At 40.9% G+C, this 20216-nt stretch overlaps 1 protein-coding gene and 4 long non-coding RNA genes across 6 annotated transcripts in view; 1 reads left to right on the forward strand and 4 right to left on the reverse strand.

The window, feature by feature from the left end:
- Positions 1-9330, reverse strand: part of LOC124400898 — a 33240-nt gene extending 23910 nt beyond the window's left edge. The window contains exon 1 of the long non-coding RNA XR_006928486.1: positions 9250-9330. This is a non-coding gene — a long non-coding RNA (uncharacterized LOC124400898). The remainder of the gene's footprint in view (positions 1-9249) is intronic.
- LOC124401076 (antigen WC1.1-like) overlaps positions 1-20216 on the reverse strand; it is an 88377-nt gene that overhangs the window by 63069 nt on the left and 5092 nt on the right. The window lies entirely within an intron of this gene.
- On the forward strand, positions 4217-6089 carry LOC124400903. 2 transcript variants are annotated; one of them, XR_006928491.1, is made up of 3 exons: positions 4217-4272; positions 4668-4733; positions 5437-6089. It is a non-coding gene; the product is annotated as an uncharacterized LOC124400903 (long non-coding RNA). The 2 variants fall into 2 exon arrangements; XR_006928492.1 differs by lacking the exon at positions 4217-4272 and adding an exon at positions 4346-4437.
- Positions 17958-19686, reverse strand: LOC124400887. The gene is made up of 3 exons (XR_006928465.1): positions 19631-19686; positions 19196-19261; positions 17958-18814 (listed from the first exon to the last, which is right to left on the reverse strand). It is a non-coding gene; the product is annotated as an uncharacterized LOC124400887 (long non-coding RNA).
- LOC124400880 overlaps positions 19678-20216 on the reverse strand; it is a 3804-nt gene continuing 3265 nt past the window's right edge. Inside the window, exons 4-6 of the long non-coding RNA XR_006928459.1 lie at positions 20056-20133; positions 19791-19853; positions 19678-19691 (exon numbers count right to left, since the gene is read on the reverse strand). This is a non-coding gene — a long non-coding RNA (uncharacterized LOC124400880). The remainder of the gene's footprint in view (positions 19692-19790; positions 19854-20055; positions 20134-20216) is intronic.

Raw genomic sequence — 20216 nt, forward strand, 5'->3', positions numbered from 1 at the left:
ACAATGATTTGAAGACTGCAGTCAACAAACGGTTACCATAAAATGTAACTGAACTTGGGCAGTTCTGCAAAGAAAATGGCCAAAATGTGCACAGTTTGCAAGTTGGCAATGCTATTTAACTTTTTTCAGTCAGAATTCAGTAATTTATTTATTTATTTATTTTTATTTATTTATTTATAACAGTGTTTTTGCTTTTATACAGTATCTTTCATTGCAATGTAATAGGTTGAACTGAGTGAATACAGCCGGGTAAAACAAAACTGTGTCTGTTTTCAATTCTAGCATAAAAGCAACAAAATGTGATTATTTTATGTTTGAGAAGTCATTCATTTCTATACAGACTGTATATTCATAGAAAGCTGTACTTGCATAATATTAAATGCAAGCTCTATCTTCAATATTTTAGATATTCTATCACATCAAAACAACTAGCAGTCTGATATGAAATACAAGATGACAATTACACAAATATGCATAGGGAAAAAAATTATTATGATTAAAAAAAGGACTCAAGTCATTTAAAACATTTGCCTCAAAAATGTGCACTCTGAGAAATGTGAAATTATCACATACAGCAGAATGTTCTATACACAGGTTCAACATTTACTAACTAACTAACTAACTAACTAACTAACTAACTAAATAAATAAATAAGTAAATAAATCAAAAAATAAAATGTATTTTATCAAATTAATAACATTTATTGCCAAATTATATAATAATGCATATATACCTTTTTATATGAAATTACAATTGGAATAGTTTTTGTGTTACAGTATCATGACAAGGAACCTGACTTGGCTGAATTAGCTTACATGTCTACAGAAAGCAGTGAGGAAAAGGACGCATTCTTTACATGTAGTTTGCCACAAGAGCCATGGTTCTTTTTTATTGACAAGAAAGAATGGCAAGAGCTAAGAAAGCATCAGAAAGGAAGATGTTTTCAAGGGTTACAGTGGACAAACGTGATTGCGAAGGGAATACGGTCAATTCACCCATACTGCAGTTTTGGTTTTAAAAGACACAGTGTGAAAACCCTGCTGTCACAAAAAACACACCTTTATTCAAATGTACGGGCTACTGCCCAATTATTGTTAGTGTGGAAGTGACCGATGAGGAGGAGATGCTTACCACAGAACCACCAGTGCAGATGCACGTTCATCTATTGCACAAACTCTGGAAAGCAAACTGCCCAGAAATGTATATTTGGAATCCATGCAAAAAATCCCAGAGATGGTGGTACAGTCTGGGTGCAGGGATGAAGCACCAACAAAAGAGGTTTTAAAAACCATTGCATGCACCCAAAGACAACTGAAAAGACCTCATTCAAACGAACTTTTAAGTCTACAACTATTAATCAATGAAAAGATCAGATCAGACAATGAAGTCCTACAGAGGGTCATGATGCACCCAAAAGCAATAATGCTATGGTCTAAGAAAACAGGGCAGTTCACCCCAAAGCGTCACATATCGACGCTGTGGATGTTGCGCCGGACGGTGTCCACATCCGACGCCGAGGGTACCCCTTCGCTTTTGACGAGAGACGGAACTCCCCTCCGCCGACGCAGATGGTTGAGAGCCCGTGTGCTACACTTTTCAACGCAGATCGCTGTCCTATACACTGAATAAAGTATTATCTATCATAATAAGTGTACAGGAATAATTTTTAAATTTCGAAAAATCCTGAAGATGTCCGTAGCCTAACCCTAACCCTAACCCAAACCCTAACACAAACCCTAACCCTAACCCTAACCCTAACCCTAACCCAAACCCTAACGTAACCCGCAAATGGGGTTCCGCCCATCTGCGCCAAAAAGCGGCGAAGGGTTTCCGTCCTCTCGTCAAAAGCGCTGGGGTACCCTCGGCGTCGGATGTGGACGCCGTCCGAGAACATCCACAGCGTCGATATGTGACGCTGTGGGGTGAGACTGTGTTGAAGAAAACACTGTCAGTATTTTACAGAAGGTGCAAAAAAGACATTGTCTATCTGGATGCAACAGGAAGTATTATTCAGAAAAGAAGCTCCACAAGTCGACCATACTATGTGTATGAATTAGTTGTGCGTAATTTTTCCAAGGGGGCATCTCCTCTTCCAGTTGCAACCTACCTTACTTGTGACCACACAACATCATCTGTCATGTACTTCTTGCAGGCTTTCCAAACAGACATGATGAGAATGTATGGGAAAAAGGCAGTCAAAAGGCCAATTATGATCATTTGTGATGGCTCCCTTGTGCTTCTGAATTCTATTTCTTTTACATTCTGCCAACTAAGTCTGGAGGATCTCCTGAAGAAGTACTTTGAAATAATCAGTGGACAATACCAGGCAGAAAAGTTTGACTTTCCCATCCTTCATAGATGCTTAAGCCACATAATGAAAAATGCAAAGTGTCTGTGCAAAAAACAGTAGGTTTTTTTTTTTTTGTCGTTTTTTTTTAACTGAGATTAATGTATAAAGCATTTGAAACATAACCAATTTTTGTTTTTATTGCTGTCATTTTAGAGTGCCAAAACATTACAAACTTGCAATGCACACATTTGGGCTACTTGCATGTTCAGAAAATCTGAAGCAGATGGATGAGGTGCTCCTCAGTGCCACAGTCCTGTTTTGTAGTCCATGCACTGGAGACAATGTGGCACTATAACAACTTGCAAACACTGATGCAACAAATAGGAAAACTGGAAGTTGAGGAACAAAACATTGTTGCTGAAGACTACAAGGTAATTAAGATGTTATTAACAGTTATTGCTATATATGTAGACTGCTGACAATACACAGTCTTGCAGCAAGGTGCTATGTTGAATCTCTGTCTTGACCTGCAGTGGATTTTTATAAAGGAGATCTCAACCATGTGTGTTTTCATCATGTGCATAAGTCCAAACTTTACAGTCAAGGACATAAAAGAAGGTTTTATTGAAAACATTCCCTAACATTTGCATGATGTTTCTAAGTATTGCTTGAACCACAATTTGATTTAAATTAAGTGCCTGCTAAATTGTCTGTATGTGCATTAGCATAAATAATTAATGTGCTATTAATAATAATATACACTATATATAAATCATATATAACTAATTCCTGTGTCTTGCTTCTCCAGCTACACAACGTAAACATTCATGTTTAAATTGTATATAATACAAAACATTTCCTTTAGAATGATGTTGGAAACACACCCTTGAAAGCGACTTCCAGAAGGTAATAGTGAAAGCACCTCTTGACCTAAATGGGGAAGAAAACAGCTATTACGCCCCAACATTCATTGAAAACTTGACCAGGTACTTCCTGCCACACGCAACTCTGTGGTCTGGTCTATTGCTAGGTAGGTTTTTTGATAGGAGTGTTTTCTAACATTACTACTGATTAAAAAAAATGTATAAATAAACAAACAAACAATGTAATTCTTTAGGTGATATTGGACGGCATGGTACAGGCTCAGCCTACAAACATTTCAGGCAGATTTATAAAAAGTCAGTCAGTCCAATAATCAGGTAAAACTCAACTGATTGATTTTAATAGCTTGTTGATAAAAGTTTTTTTTTTTTTACATAAATGCTATGCCTTAAATAACTACAATTTGTTGTCTATAATTCAGAATTTTACACAAGACAATTGGACACAAGGAATAATGGAAAAAAGTCAATGGGACCTAAAAAAAAAGGAGATTGACAAGATTGGATGACTTTGTCCAGATTTATCAGAGCATGCATGACGCACTGCTCCGTGAATATGAAGACACAGAACGAACAAGAAAGAGAGTAATGAAATATTTTGTACTTTCACCTTTACAAAATATTGCCAATTCAATGTTCCCTAAATATAAACCAAGATGCTGTAATATCTTCTTCTTCTTCTTCTTCTTCTTCTATTAGCTTCTCCCATTAGTGGTCGCCACAGCGGATCATCCGTCTCCATACCTCTCTGTCCTCTACATCTGCCTCTTTCACACCAACTACCTGCATGTCTTCCCTCACCACATTCATAAACCTCCTCCTTCTTCTTACTATTTTCCTCCTTCCAGATGGCTCCATTCTCAGCATTCTCCTACCAATATAACTCATGTCCCTCCTCTGCGCATGTCCAAAACATCCTACATGCGCTGTCCCTCTATTAAACTCATTTCGAATCCTGTCCATCCTCGTCACTCTCAACGAAAACCTCAGCATCTTCAGCTCTGCTACCTCCAGCTCCACCTCCTGTCTTTTACTCAATGCCACTGTCTCTAAACCATACAACATCTCAGGTCTCACCACAGTCCTATAAACCAAGATGCTGTAAGATACACTTCATAAAAAAATGTATTAGATAAAAATAAAAAAAAACCTGTGTGATGTATGTGAGTGGAAATGGAGCAGTGGAAAAAGAGACGTCAGAGGCGTAAAGGATTATATGTTTCTCCACTAGTCAAGGTTCTTCCATTCCAAGATGTAAAAAATAAGGTATTATTATTCAGAGTGTATTATAATAATAATAATAATAATAATAATAATAATAATAATAATAACAACTAAACAATTTTTGTTAAAAAAAAGAGCAGAAGCATATGCTTTTAAGCTAAATCCTTATTTATTTTAAATAAAATGGGTTTTTATGTGTGTGTGTGTGTGTGTGTGTGTGTGTGTGTGTGTGTGTGTGTGTGTGTGTGTGTGTGTGTGTGTGTTTTTGTCAGGAGAAGTCTTCAAAGGCATCCCCAAAAGTGCCTGAGAAAAAGAAAAAGCCAGAAGATGTGATCCAGGTTTAAATACACACACACACACACACACACACACACACACACACACATATATATATATATATATATATATATATATATATATATATATATATATATATATATATGTATAGTTAAAAAATCTAACTGGTGAGGTACAAATATTAGGAACAATCACTGTAATCTGTAATCAGTGTAAAGTGTTACTGAATGTGTAAACTGATGTCTTGTTATGATGATAGCAGAGTCATGGCTTCCAATCTCTTGAATCAACTTTCACAGCTTATTTAGAAAGAGAAATATATCGATTGGAAATTGTATGTTTGAATGTCCCGTGTTAATATGGCAGGAGACGAGCATATTTGCTATGTTCAGTTTCACTATTACAAAACACAGGCAGAGAGGAAAGATGATAGTGCTGAAGTACAACAAATGTAAGTGTAGCCCAAATCACCTGAGCAGACTGAAGGCAAAGGAAAATCAGCTGATTCATTAAGAGAATGGTTTATCATTGCATAATTATGACTGCATTTTATCTCATGGTCCCTCACATTTATCATGTGGTCTTCTAGAAGGTCCCAAAATGTAGAACTGACACTGCTGTCCCTCATTATAAAGATACTTAATAGACTAAGATCACAAACAAGACTGACTTTTTGTCTTCACATTGCATCAAATTTAAGTCTGAACTGGCACAAAAAATAAATTGTATCTTCTGTATCTACAGAAAGAACCAGTGAAGAATTTCAGGAGAAGACAATCAAAAATCGAAGGGCCAATCTGGAATAAATCAGGTCCATCAGGAACAATTGCTCCTCGAAGACTATGCAGGCCACCAAAATACAAATGCTGCAACAAATACTTCACCCTGATTACTGGTTGACCTGTGACATCATCGACCTGGCCAGCTACCTCATGGCAAAGGACAATGTGCACATTGATGGGTTTCAATCTGTTCTGCCCTTTAGTGCGATTCCAAATGGTGGAATTGTGGGAACTCCACAAAATAAATTTGTGCAAATATTGAACATTCGGCAATGCCACTGGATCAGTCAGCAATTTGTTTTGTAATGAAAATCAGCTCTCTGTGTATGACAGCAAATGCACCCCTCTGGACCCAGGAACACTACAAGCACTGTCCTGGCTGGTGAGGCCGCAGTCAGGCAAGTTTGATGTTTTGCAACCAGCTGTGCAGCAACAATCAAATAACAGCAATTGTGGGTTGTTCGCAATAGCATTTGCATATGCTGTTTGCAAGGGTCACCCACCAGAGGTATGCATATTTAATGAAAGCAGGCTAAGGGCACAACTGTATGCTTCATTAACGAAAAACAGTATCGCGTTTGGCATGAAGAGTCGAGAGAGTGAAGCCGAGGCAAACGTGACCAAAACTGTGATACCTGTTTACTGTGTTTGCAGAACAGTGCTCTAAATGCCAAGAGTGGTATCATCCTACATGTGTAGATATACCCAGAAGTGTCACTGGTAATGAACAGTTCTGGAAATGTTTCAAATGCCACTGATGATGTACATTAAAGGATAATACTCAATGTATGTATTTATTTAATTTGTTTTCACAACATTTGATTGTAAATTGAACTTGTCTATGCACAATTCACAAACCTTTCATTATTCACTCAAGTTTTATTTGTGTTTTAAAATAAAAAAAAAACAGAGTAATGGAGTGAAATCCATATTCAAATTTTTATATGTTTGGACGAAACAAGAATTTATTTTTCTGAAACAGTGTAACTGTTTAAAAAGAATATAATTATGCAAATGATTTAGATTTTTGTGAATAATATGGAAATAAGTAAAATAATACACGTTTTGAGTAATATTGCCTTTAATGTACAGTCAAATTAATTGACAATAAATACAGAATAAATGAATTCCGGATCACTGTGAACAGGAAAATTTGGTGCAACCCAGATGAGGATGGGTTCCCTCTTGAGTCTGGTTCCTCTCAAGGTTTCTTCCTTATGCCATCTCGGGGAGTTTTTCCTTGCCACAGTTGCTCATCAGGGACAAACATACTTACAAAGAACATATTTATGTTTAATCACCACATTATCTGTGTAAAGCTGCTTTGAGACAATGTTCATTGTTAAAAGCGCTATACAAATAAAAATGAATTGAATTGAATTGAATTGAATTGAATTGAAAACTATCCAGGAAGTTTTATGAGTGTTTGAATGTGAAATGTTGAATGGTTAAAAATGCACCTGAGGTTTGGAGTGATTTTGCCTTTAGTTTTCTCCAAAACTCCACAGTAAAATGATTTGAAAATTAAGAAAATAATAAACAGGGACACTGTAAATAAGAATAATTTGTAAGATTGAACAAACCTATAAAGAAAAATGTTTTATGAGTGTTTGAATGAGGAACATGACAAATGCACTGAGTCTTTTTTATAACGGAAACGCCTTTCTGAAGCGTCTTCACATGTATTTTGGCCCCTCCCACCACCCGTACCGGAAGCGCACGAGTAGAAGCGCAACACTAAACAAAGTGCAGCTGCTTAACCGTGTATTTTCAACATGCGGCTGCTTAACCGCAGTTTTAAATAGGAGCTGGTGATGATGCTAAATGTGCGCGATTGAAGCCGGGAGCTTCAGAGAAAGCGGAGGTTTGACAGCAGCTGAAGGGGGCGTGGCAGGTGGATTCCTGATAGTTAACAAACATGTATGTACATTTTTATAGCATGGCTTCATGAAACAAATCACAGCAACGCTGTTGTGTAAAAAAACCTCCAAAAACACGTGCATGCAGAGTCTCATTTATTAACACACATCATGTACATAAAGACATTTCAAGCACGTTAATATACGGCCGGCATTTTGATTTTTGTTTATCTCCATCATCGGTTACCTCGATGCTTTTTGGCGTCCCTTAGGACATCGACATAACCGGGTTCCACTGTATATAAAAACACACACACACACACACACACACACACACACACACACACACACACACACACACACACAAAATAAAAATGACAAAAAAACTAATTACATTTACTTCATTACTGTTACACCACTGATGAAAACACATCAATGACATAACAGGTAACCTGAAGCATAACAGATTCCTTACTATCAAAACACAGGATTATATAACTGTAGGTGTGTTTTAAAAAGGTCTGAACAGAAAAAGGCATTTGCGAGAAGCAAACTGAAGAAATAACAAGCAAAAACACTGAAGTACAGGAATTACACAAATAAAAAATCAGGAGAACAGACAGAAAACAGACACTGGTGGAAACACTAAACTCATCAACATTAGGGATTAGGGAGTAGGGGTAGGGATTAAGGATTAGGGATTAGGGAGTAGGGATTAAGGGCCCACTGGCGACATCTGGTGGCTTAAAATAGAAGCACTGAAATAATAAAAACGCTGAATAAGAGATTACAGATTCAGGTTGGATTTTGTCACATATAAAAGACATGTACAGGAAAATATAGTAATTTTGTTTGTATAGAAACTACAATAGAATGTACAGTGAGGGAGTTGAGGAACTGATCACTTACAGCATTTATGCATTAAAAGTGTGAAAAGGAGAATAAATTTGGTTTATTTGGTTGATTTGTTGTGAAAAGGTGTTTGATGGCGTCTCAGTCACATTTCTGCTTCACCTTTTCCTCCTGAATAAATGGTTTGTACAGTATTAATAGTAATGGTGTTCCAACAACCTCAGGGTCATCACTGATATTCCACCAGTAAATTAAAGAAGAGGAAATGATCATATCTTTATTATTTACACACTGTTTCTGAAGCACCAGAGAGATTTTACACGTCGATGTACATCTTGTATAAAGGGAACAGAAAGGCCTGATATGACTAGAATGACACACAAAGCATATCCAGTAGGGAACTGGTGTTGGGAGAAGCTTTATATTCTATGTGTGGTGAGTGGGAGATGGAGTTCAGGTGTTTATGATCAGCTGGTGAACAGAATGACAGTCCCTGTGTTTGTGTGTATTGCAGTCTGTGGTGGTCATGTGTGTAGGCCATGCTGTGTTTTGGTTATTGTAGTTGGATGCTGTTCCAGCGTCGATATAACACACTTGTTAGATGGAAATGGAGATTATAGTTCTTATACAAACAGAACGTTGATATTTATACTATCAGAATCATTTTTCATTGTGCTGCCTGTGCATTTTCATATAATCACCACACAGAAACCAAACAGAAATAAAATGAAGATAATCTTCTGATACAGAACATGATAAAGAACCCAGTGTATCTAATTATAGATTGGATATAGTGTGTGGAGATGAATGTGTGAATGTGCTGTACCTCTCCTGAGTTCTGTAAAACAGCACCACCAGAAGCTCTATGGAAGAGCAGCGTCCCCAACACAAACTAATTGAGGAGTGTGGAGCTTCAGATGGTGTTGATCCAGGAGTATCTGGACATACAAAAATATTCAATAAGACACGAACATTAATAATGTTAAAAAAATAAGGGTTTAACCCTGGGAGAAAAGTGTAATGAGTGGAGACAGAATGCTGAAAAGTTAGCACACCCCTCTGACCTGCACAGGTGACTCCAGCATGAGAGCAGTCAGTGTGTTTCTTCAGGGAATGATGACAGTCCCACAGGTGAATCTCATCCCCTCGACACTTCTCTCTGTTCAGCCAGACAGTCCTAGGGGTTTTTTTTACTGAAGATCCTGAAATGATTCCTTTGATGTGTAATAAATAAATTAATGAACTGTCTGATGACTGAAAGAATTTGAAGCAGGAAGATCAGCTTTAAGTTCTCTTTAATAATTTTATCACTGTTGGCTTGATTTTGATGAAATGTGAAAAAGTTCAGATGATCTCAGGATGGTTATATGAGGAACCACATTAAAGTCCTCAGAAAATTATTTTATAAACACATTAGAAAATATCTTCTGTCTTTAATAAATACAAATAAATAACAAACAGCTTTTCTTTATAGATCTTTACTTGATCAATGTTTCTAAGAGGGAAATGAGGAGCAATGTTCTTGTGTACCTTGTGGTCCACCTGTGCAGGTAATATGTGCCACCTCATCACTTTTATCACATTTGTTCTGTCCCCAGGGTGAAGATGGACACTGCCACAGATTAGAGTCGTGTTTCCTACACTTCAGATAATCCAGCCAGTTAGGAGCAGATTTTACTCGAGCTTCAGTGTTTTTCAGACTTCCATCTGTTCCACAGTTCAGCTCTCGACACACCATGTTTACTGTTTCATCATTCATCTGATTGTAACACACATTACCCCAGGTTCCATTGTAGAACACTTCCAGATTCCCCTCACAGCCCCCCGTGAGTCGGATCTCTTTAAACTCTGGTGGGAGAAGGGTGACTTTATCGGAGTATAAATTTCATGTATAAACATTCTTTCTGTTGATATTAAAGTCTCATTCAATTGACATCATTCCACAATTGCATAATCACAAGTTTAATGAACATCTGGTGCTTTACTTTATAAACATTAGATTTCATTAACCATTAACCATCGTTCTGTTTCACCCTTTGTACCTTTGTACTTTCTTGTGAACATGTGAACAGCACAATGTCACCTCATTACCAGGGATCAGAAAAAAACTGAGAAATTGGAATCGTCCTCTTTTTAAAGATTACAGCTGAATATACTCTTGAAATGCAGCACAGCACTTTGGAGTCTTACTGTAGGCTTTATAACCTGTATAGTCTTTTAAATACAACAATGTGTCTTCTATGTGGAATCTCACCCATGTGCTTGAAATCTTTAAGACCTCCCAGGCTGCCATTTGCTGCTGATCAGTTCATCTTCAATGCACTGGTGGTCAAATAACTGTAAAGAAACCTGACCATGACCATGACCATTTCCCTGCCCACTGGAATGAGTGGGTCATCTCCAAACACAGAAACTCCTGAGGTGTGTTTGGTCTACATGTCAGTTTGGCTTCGGTTATCAAAATGGCTCTCACACTGGAGGTTCTCTTGGTGCTTTTTATTTTGTATGTCATTGAAATGAATCCCTGTGATGGTTATCTTGTGTTCATAGAATCACAGAAATATGCTCACACAATATTTCTTTATGAAACTGTGCAAGGGTCCCCAGTAAGAACACATGTAGACTGATAGATAATTCTTTACAACAATCATCACACTGTACCTGAGCACACGACTCCTACGTCCTCCTGGTGTCCACATTCACACTCTTCACACAGCTGAAATTTGCAGTTCCACAGGGACGTCTCATTCCCCTCACACACTCAAAGTATGTGGTTTAAAAGTATGAGTCAACTGTTTTATTTAATCGGTGAAAACATAAATTACATAAAATAACTATAATAATAATGCGGGCAATAATTTCTTCCTCCCCCTGTTTGAGAGACACCTGCTAAACTCAGGTGATCATTCATACTCTATTCATACAGTCTGCATATTAATGAGCTGCTGACCATTAAAGGCTTTTGTTCTACATGTTTGGGGCTATTGATGTTGATTTGGCATTCATAATGATGGCCAGGTAGCCAGACAAGCTGTTGTTCTACAGCCATGGCCATTCATATTGATGTCTGGCTATTCCAATCTCAACAACACACACACACACACACACACACACACACACACACACACACACACACACACACACACACACACACACACACACACACACACACACACACACACACACACACACACATATAAACACACACACACACACACAAACGTCTTTTTTAAACATTTCTCTTATAAAAAACAAACAGGCAATAAAACCAATAAAATCGTATAAAGCTATAAGGGGAGATTTATTGTAATTTACAATATTTATTTTCCATATCGTTGCTTTTTTTTTTTGCAAATCTCCGATAAAACAACTTTTTTAATTGTCCATTTTTTTCATTGTTTTCTTTGTTTTTTTTGGTAAACACAGTCCAGTGGGCACGAGCTATAAACAGCTGTTTGTGTTGACCTGAGACCCGCATCACTTCCTGGTTTGTGCGCACGTGTGCTGCTTCAGCCAGTAATAGTTTGTAAAGAGTAATAAAACCAAGCCTCACACACGTGGAAAATAAAATCCTCCCATATATCGTTAGAATCCTGCACTTATTGGCTACATTGTCCATCAGTCATTTTGTTTCCATAATGCTACTGGCTGGAAATAAAAGGTTTGAAATGAAAGGAGGCACATAAAAAAACATGAGACACCTGCAGAGAGAGAGGAGACCCAAGATTTATACTCTTTTACTTTTTTATTATCATTTTATTTTTATTTTTGTGGTCTCAACCATTTTGTAACACTATATTCTACCAGCCATATTTGTTTTTTGTTTTTTATGTGAAAGTTATTCGAAAATATATAAACACAAACACCAGCCAAAGTTCTGTGACGTAAACAAAGGAATAAACATCTAAATCACAACACTATTGTTTTTTTGGAGCAGAAATGCTTTACAGCATGTTGTTCACTGGACCCTTATCTTTCCTAATAAACGGGGATTAGCAGCAGTGGATGTGTTTGTGACTCGTTATTACAATAATAGTATAAGTAGTGCGTTTTTTTTTATATGCATGTTGTTGTTGTGTACTGCTTACACACAGTCAGCAAATACATTCGTTATACATTTTCCATTGAAATACAGTGAATCTGAAATCGCTGCTTGAGACTTAGAGCTTTAGAATGATGTATAGTTAGTCATGGTTACTCTTCTCCCTATTTATTTAATCTATTGCTAAACATTAACACCTGAGAACAATTGGCTATTAGTTGCGTTCATGCAACCACAAAGCCTAAAAGGTTAATGACCTGTACCCTATGACAAAGTCACCATTCAGATCCTTCTGACCTCACTAGTTTACATATGTAACCCTAGTTCCCTGAGGGAAAGAGAGCTGCATCAAAAACACTTTGGGAACGTATTCGTGAACCAGGAAGCTACAAACGTCTCTAGGTTGCGACCGTAACCCTAGTTCCCCGAGGGAACGAGACGCTGCATCAAAACGATTTGGGAACGCCCCTGCGTGACCGCGCTCTGAAGCACATGTGAAATCTGACCAATAGGCGTTTAGACGTGACGTCATCGGCGTGCGACGTTGAGCAAACCAGGAAGCTACAAATGGCAGCGAGATGGAAAGTACGCTAGCTTCAGCACGAGGGAAGGTAAGCACCGCAGGGATGCAGGGAGTGTGGCACTGAGACGCAGCATGTTGTTTCCTCTGGGAACTAGGGTTACGGACGTAACCTAGAGATGTTCCCCTTTGGGAACTCAAGCTTTGGGAACTCAAGCGTCGAAACACTTTGGGAATGAGTGTCCAATCACGCCACACTAACCAGACCCTGCCTAGAGAGTGAGGGCCTCGGCACCTGCACGTAGGACAGAGGAGCCCGGGGTGGCTCTGAGGTCAAGGTCATAAAACATGACAAATGTCAGTGGGGTGGACCAACCCAGAAGGCCACAGATGTCCTGGAGTGACACTCCAGCGGACCAGGCCGTAGAGGCCGCCACACTCGGGTGGAGTGAGCTCGGACCCCAAGCGGCGTGGGAAGGCAAGAGGACTCGTAAGCTGACACAATCGCATCCACTACCCACTTGCTCAATGACTGCTTATTGGCCGGGAAATCCTTCCTTTTAGGGCCGTAGCAGACAAGCAGCTGCTCCGACTTCCTCAACGGACTCGTCCTGCGGAGTTAAGTGTCCAGTGCTCACACTGGACACAGTTGGTTCTGTCGCTCCTGGTCGGGGGCTGTGATCGGAGGGAGGCAGAATGCCTGTAACACGACAGGTCGTGTGGGAGCCGAAGGCACATTAGGTACGTACCCAGGTTTCGGGTAGAGAAACATTCTGCAGATCCGCGATCCTCTTCAGGGAGGAAATTGCCATGAGGAAGGTGGTCTTAATAGACAGAAACCTAAGGGCCACCTCGGCCAAGGGGCCACAGCCTCCACAACTCTGGGCGAACCAGGGTTCCGCCCACCTGCGAGAAGAGATCCCTCTTGGGAGGAATTTCCCACGAAGGGCCCTTGAGTAGGGACACCAGATCCACAAACCATGGTTTGCCCGGCTATCGAGGTGCTACCAGGAGGAGACGGACTCCATCCCAACAAACTCTCTCCAGAACTCCAGGGAGCAGCGCGATCGGGGGAAAGGTATACAGGCGTAGCCTCGGCCATGACTGTACCATGGCATCCAGACCTAATGGGCCTGGTTGAGAGAGAGAACCAGATCCCTCTGAAACACCGGCATCATCTCCAGGCAATTTATGTGAGAGACGCGGGCCGCTCCACAGACCCTGGGCAGAGTGGCCACTCATGACCGATCCCCACCCCGTGAGGGAAGCATCTGTCGTTAGCGTAACACGACGACAAGCAGTCCCTAAAACAAGGCCTTGGGCCAGAAACGTTGGTTCTCACCAGGCATCCAAGGCTCGAAGGGCTTGCCGCCAGACTTCAATAGTGCTATATGGATTTCTCCTGGGGGAGAACCCTTTGCCCCGGAGCCACCACTGGAAGGGGCCTTATGTGGAGGAGGCCGAGCAAGATTATGTTGGACGCTGCCGCCATGAGACCCAGCAGCCTCTGCAACTGCTTTACAGTGAGTGGCTGGCCTTCCCTCACCCTTCTGACTGTGATGAGGATGTGCCTGCCGTGCCCGCATCCTGGTTGAATCCCACAAAAAAGTGGTCCTCTGCACCGGAGAAAGGGCTAACCGACCGGCCTCCTCGACCCAAACATCCGGAGCGGCGTACCGCGACCATTGACACCTCCTGAGAGGCGGCGGGTCTCCCCCATCTCTACAGGGACCGTGAAAATGGAAGGAGATGCCCGCTGGAGGGGGGCCGTGCTCTGAAGCACATCTTGTGGCAGAGCTGATGACCCGGCTTCCTGGTGGTGCAGGGGAGGGACGGACACCGTAGTGTGAGGTGCACACCGTCCCCCCGACCGTAGACTGTCGGGATCTACATACAACAGCCCGTTGGCTGGAGGCGAGGGTGACCCTTAGGTCATCCTGCTCCTTCTTGGGCCGAAAGTGTCATCTCAGGCCCTTAGGCTCTCCCGCGGAGATCGGGTGGCAACGCTCTGCTTCCGGGCTTCGTGGTGCCCAGAAGGACCGGGCTGGGGCTGCTGCCGAGCAGCCCCACTAGACCGGCGAGGGAGGTACTGCTGAAACGCAGCTGACTGCTTTTTATACTCCTGGAACTTGTTCATGACGGCCGTCACAGCATCACCAAACAGTCCAGAAGGAGCCATCGGTGCGTTCAAGAGCACAGCTTGATCCTTGTCTGGGAGGTCAGACAAGGTGAGCCACAGATATGTCTCTGTGGCTACCAGGGCTGCCATGGACCGACCAACGGCCCTCGCCATTTGCTTCATGGCCCGAAGGGTTAAGTCGGCAGCGCAACGCAACTCCTTAATATCAGCGGCTCCAGAGCCAAGTCCCTCGTCCAAATCACGTAGCAGGTCAACCTGTTATGCCTGCAACACACCCATGGTGTGGAGACAACCCGCAGCCTGGCCTGCTGCCGTGTAAGCCTTCCCTACTAAGGCTGATGTAGCACGTAGCGGCTTAGTAGGGAACACTGGGGCCTTTAGCGATGATGCTACGCTAGGGGAGAGATAGCTGGCTAGCATCTCTTCCACATACAGCATCGCCCCATAGCCGCACTCCTTAGCCCCAACCACATTCGTATAGAGCGAGGAGTGATGGGAAGAAGTACGTGCGGAATACGGGGTTTCCCAGGTCCTGGACACATCGGTGTGCAGGTCGGGAAAAAACGGAAGGCCCCGGCACCGAGGAAGCCAACTGCTTCTGCTGTTCCACCGGCTAAGCTAGATCCAGCTTGACTACAGCTCGTGTCACGACCTCGAGGAGCTCGTAGTACAGCACCAGCTGCGAGAAGTCCACGGGCTCCCTAGCATCCATCATCTCTCCCTCCGAGGACATGTAGACATGTAACGCTGCACTGCTCGAACCGGAAGAAGAAGCAGCCATCAGGCCTGCTTCTCCGAGAGAGCAGGAGCTCGATTCAGCAGACGAAGCAGGAGGGGACGCATCCGACTCGACCCCGCTGCTATATCGGCCTGCGAGCCCCACGAGTGCCAGGGCCACATTGCCTCAGCAAGAGCGGGACCGGAGCCGCGATGGAGGGAGCTCTTCTCGAAGAGCGCTCTCCGGGAGCGAAGCGTGCGCATAGCCATCCGCATCGATCTTTCGGATGAAAATGGAGGGAGACACCCGCAGGAAGGAAGCTGCACTCTGAGGCACAACTTGTGGGAGAGTTAACAGCCTGGCCTCCCCATCTGCCCGGAAGACTGATCAGGGAACCAGCCTCTTGTGGCTGGCTTCTGACCCTCTCAGAACAGCTGGGGAGTTCCCACAGCCAACAACTTAATGTCCAAGCTGCAGACACGTTCCTTAATCATGATGTGACCAGAGTTACATCATCTTTTGTTGACAAGACTAACAGCCCCCCTTTTTTTTTGTACTTACTATTCATAATGCAATCATTGTCTGCCCTCTGATGGACAGAAAACGCTACTAACATGACTGCCAGCATGGTGCTGAATGGACAGCGCCACTTCAGCACTTCAGCACTTGTGTTGTGGAAAGCCAGCATCAGATTTCAGAGTATAAAAGAAGAGCTGTAGCAGCTGCTTCAGGAGAACAAAAGCATATCTACTAATGTCAGGTGTCTCTCTTTTGATCTGTACAGACAATAGCAGCAGCAGCAGCAATGAGGCTTCTTCAGTCTTGACTCCAGCATTATTATGAACCTGCACAACCTTCACTCTTTAAAATTACCTGAACTTTTAAGATGAAATCCTTCCTCAACCCTTTACATTTACAATCTCACCAAAAATCCTCACTTCCTTTCATGGCTTCACACTATGAATGCCCTGATCATGCATCACCTGAAGTTAACTATCTAACAACAAGGAGTAACCCAGGAGTTAGCTGCCAGACTCCAGGCAGCCTGCAGCATGGCTGCTACCACCCCCTTAACCTGGCCCAAGAGGTGCAGTGGCTGTTCACAAAGATGTCAACAAACAATGAGACAGAAGTTTTTCTGCACATGTTTGAGCACACTGCTATGAGGGAAAATCGGCCCAGACAAGACTAAGCACAACTAATAGCTCCGTTCCTCTCTGGAGTTCACAGTTGACCTTTTAAAATGTTCCCAAAAAACATACCAGACATTATGATGCGCTGATGGAGCAGATCTTAGTGTGCTATAGGCTATACTTTATGAATGTGAAATCAAATTTTCATAAGTGGACCTCCCAATCCAAAAGAGCATAAATAGGGTGCTGCTGCGCACTACAAAGAAATGGCTGCAGCCTGGAAAACTCAACCATGGAAGTCACAGGTTCCGAATTTTCTCCCCGACACAGAGAGCAGAGCAATAGCCAGGAGCAGCAGAAACCTGACACATACACATCACCATCCCCTCCTATTGGAGCTCCTCCAGAAGTAAATAGGAAAAGACTGCAGATGCTGGTCAGAGGGTGATCAGCTGGTCCTGACTGTAAACATTGGCTGCATGATGATGTTGTCTCCAAGTGGTATATTTTTCCAAAATTAGTGCTCCAATAGCCAGTATAATAAATAAAACTCTCCCAAAATTCATTGTTTTAGAGGGACATGACTTACAGAGTCTAACTAGTTATTTATCTGATATTAAAGATTTGAAAAGCAATTATTACAGAACAGTTAAAAAGATCACATGAGCAACTGCAACAAGTGGACGTCCAAGTCGACTCCTGAACATGACACCTGCACATACTGTATACCTGTGTGTGTGTGTGTGTGTGTGTGTGTGTGTGTGTGTGTGTCTGTGTGTGTGTGTGTGTGCATATATGTGTGTGTGTGTGTGCATATATGTGTGTGTGTGTGTGTGTGTGTGTGTGTGTGTGTGTGTGTGTGTGTGTGTGTGTGGTTCAGCTCATGTTGGTGCTGGGTTTTGAACTCATAACCGTCTGATCAGTAGATAAATATTTTCTTTGTTACTGCCTGAGATGTTCTAGAAGGACATTAAGCACAGATTCATCACTACAAGATCCACTCACTCAACTCAAACACACATCATCACATTCTAGTGAAAATAATCAAAGCACTTTTATTTCATTCAATGTATAAAAATAGATGATTGTTACAGAATATGAAAACAGCAAATTAAAGCATGAAAATATAAAATATAAACTTTTTCTCATTCTGAAGCTAAAAATCTTATTTGTTGTATATTTGTTTGTACTGTGGTTGTGACAAATAACATCTCGAATCCTGAATCTATAGTTTAATAGAATTTAATATTAAAATGAACCTTCATTCACTCATTTCAAAAGTGAGAATATTGAATTAAAGCTGAGATTATAAAACAAAGTCCTGAGAAGAAGAAAAGAAACGAGAGAATCCTGAATGAAACCTGAGGAACTCCAATGTAAATCTGAGAAAACTTTATAAAACTGTTTCTATATTTACACTAATGACATCTACTAGATCTGACTTGCAGCATATCCAGCTAGCGAATAAACACTGCAATATAGCAGGCTAATCTAATTAGCATGTCATAGTGTGAATATTTCATAAAGGAATTCTGGAATCCAATTAATTTCTATAGTTTGGAGTTAAAAACACAGAATTGAACAGAAATGTAAATGTGTCTTTGTTTGAACTGAATAAAAAAGTATAGTTTTAAGGAATAAAAAGCTTTTTGTTAGTTGTGAAGTGGTTTATAGTCACTAACACATTTCTAAACACACTGAATAAGAAGTTGATGAATGGAAAACATGAAGATGAAAATCAGAGCAGTTTTGATGAAAGAATTGTTGTGATAAATGAGTTGTGGTGTGACAGTGATATTGAAGTTGACTTATAGCATTAAAAGTGTAGGAAAGGAAAAGCTGGAGATTTTGCATGAAGTCATATGAAAGGGGATTGAACTCTCACTACTCTATTTACTAATAACTAGGGGGAGAATCAACACCATTCAGAAAACATGACATTATTGGAAGTAGAATCAAATCATTTTTTGTCTTTGTAAAAGTTGAAATGTAATTTCCTGAGAAAAGGCCTTTGGTGGCGTGTCTCAGTCACATGGTCCCTGTTTTTCTGAGATTTCTCCTCCACCTCATCACATTCTGGAAAAGAAATACATTGAGCTCTTGAATAGATGGTTTGGATTGTAGTCATTGTGATGGAACACCTTCAGAATCCAGTCAATGAGGCACCGTAGGAACGTGTTTAAGAAGATTTTTCATCATGTGTAAAAAAGGATCTTTATCAATTCAGCTTTCTTCATATAAACACAGGACATGTGTAGAAGATGGAGAAGGAAATGAGACAGAAATCTAGAACTTCTCTAAACTGTTTCATAAATATGGCTGCACTTGTTCAATGACAGAATGGAGATTATAAAACACAAAGCTGATCTTTATATTATATATGGTCTAGAATAAAGTCTCGCTTAACTTCACTGCTTTTACACTCATGTACATTAGCAGAATAAACACCTCACTTACTTCCTGTCTCTCCTACATCCTGTTCCTCACTGATCACATCATCATCATCATCTTCATCTTCATCTTCTGGAGTGTGTAGTGAAGAAAGAAATGAAGAAGTAATAAATGACTGTGTGTGTTGCTGTTATAGTAAAATACTGAGTTACAGGGTGGTGTGATGAAGCTGAGTTACTGTTACCACACTAACGTTGATCATTTCACTTTAACTGCACGTCCCCAAGTCTTTTATTCCTCTTATACCAATTTACCAACAATTACACTTTTTCCACACAGGAAACAATTCAATGTGCTCATTTTGATCCATTTATAGTTACAGATGATGTTGTAGTTCTTCAGAAAAACAAGTTCCTTCCTTTTCACTTATTTCATAGCAGCTAGAAACAGTGGTTCCTCATCAGCTTTTCTTTCCTTTTGTATATTTGCAGAAAAACTGACCTGTGATGATGTTTGGGTTTGTTTCAGCAGTAACTGCATCATCATAGTTCTCACACGTCCTCTGTCAGAATGGAGAGATAAAAGCTATTCAATCCACATGAAGGTCATTAATGATCATTTGGATGCTTGTGGATGAAATACGCTCACATTCTTATCATACCTGTCAGTAGAACTGACTTCTGATCAGCTGTAATGGCGTCATCATAATTCTCAGCTTCATCCTCTACACCAAAACACAGAGATTTCAAGCTATTTCAAGTGGACTGAAGTGGCAGTTTGTACACTGTGGATTTGATGACACGATGCAAAATGACATGGTACATGTCAAAAATCTCAGTCCACACAAAGCAATAAACAAACGTATTTGCAGTGTGTGTGTTTCATTTCTACTGCTTTCTAAAACAAATCCCAAAACAGAAGCACACCATCCACGTTATCAGGGATCGGTCCAGCAGTGACGGCATCATCGTAGTCCTCTGGTGCCTCCACTCTTCCTGTAGCACCTAAATGAAAGAAAAGCAGAGGGTCTGTACAAACAGCTCCATCACATTCTGACCTCATGCTTTAATGTCAACTCACTACATTG

Source organism: Silurus meridionalis, chromosome 18 (assembly GCF_014805685.1).
Source record: "Silurus meridionalis isolate SWU-2019-XX chromosome 18, ASM1480568v1, whole genome shotgun sequence".
NCBI lineage: Eukaryota > Metazoa > Chordata > Actinopteri > Siluriformes > Siluridae > Silurus > Silurus meridionalis.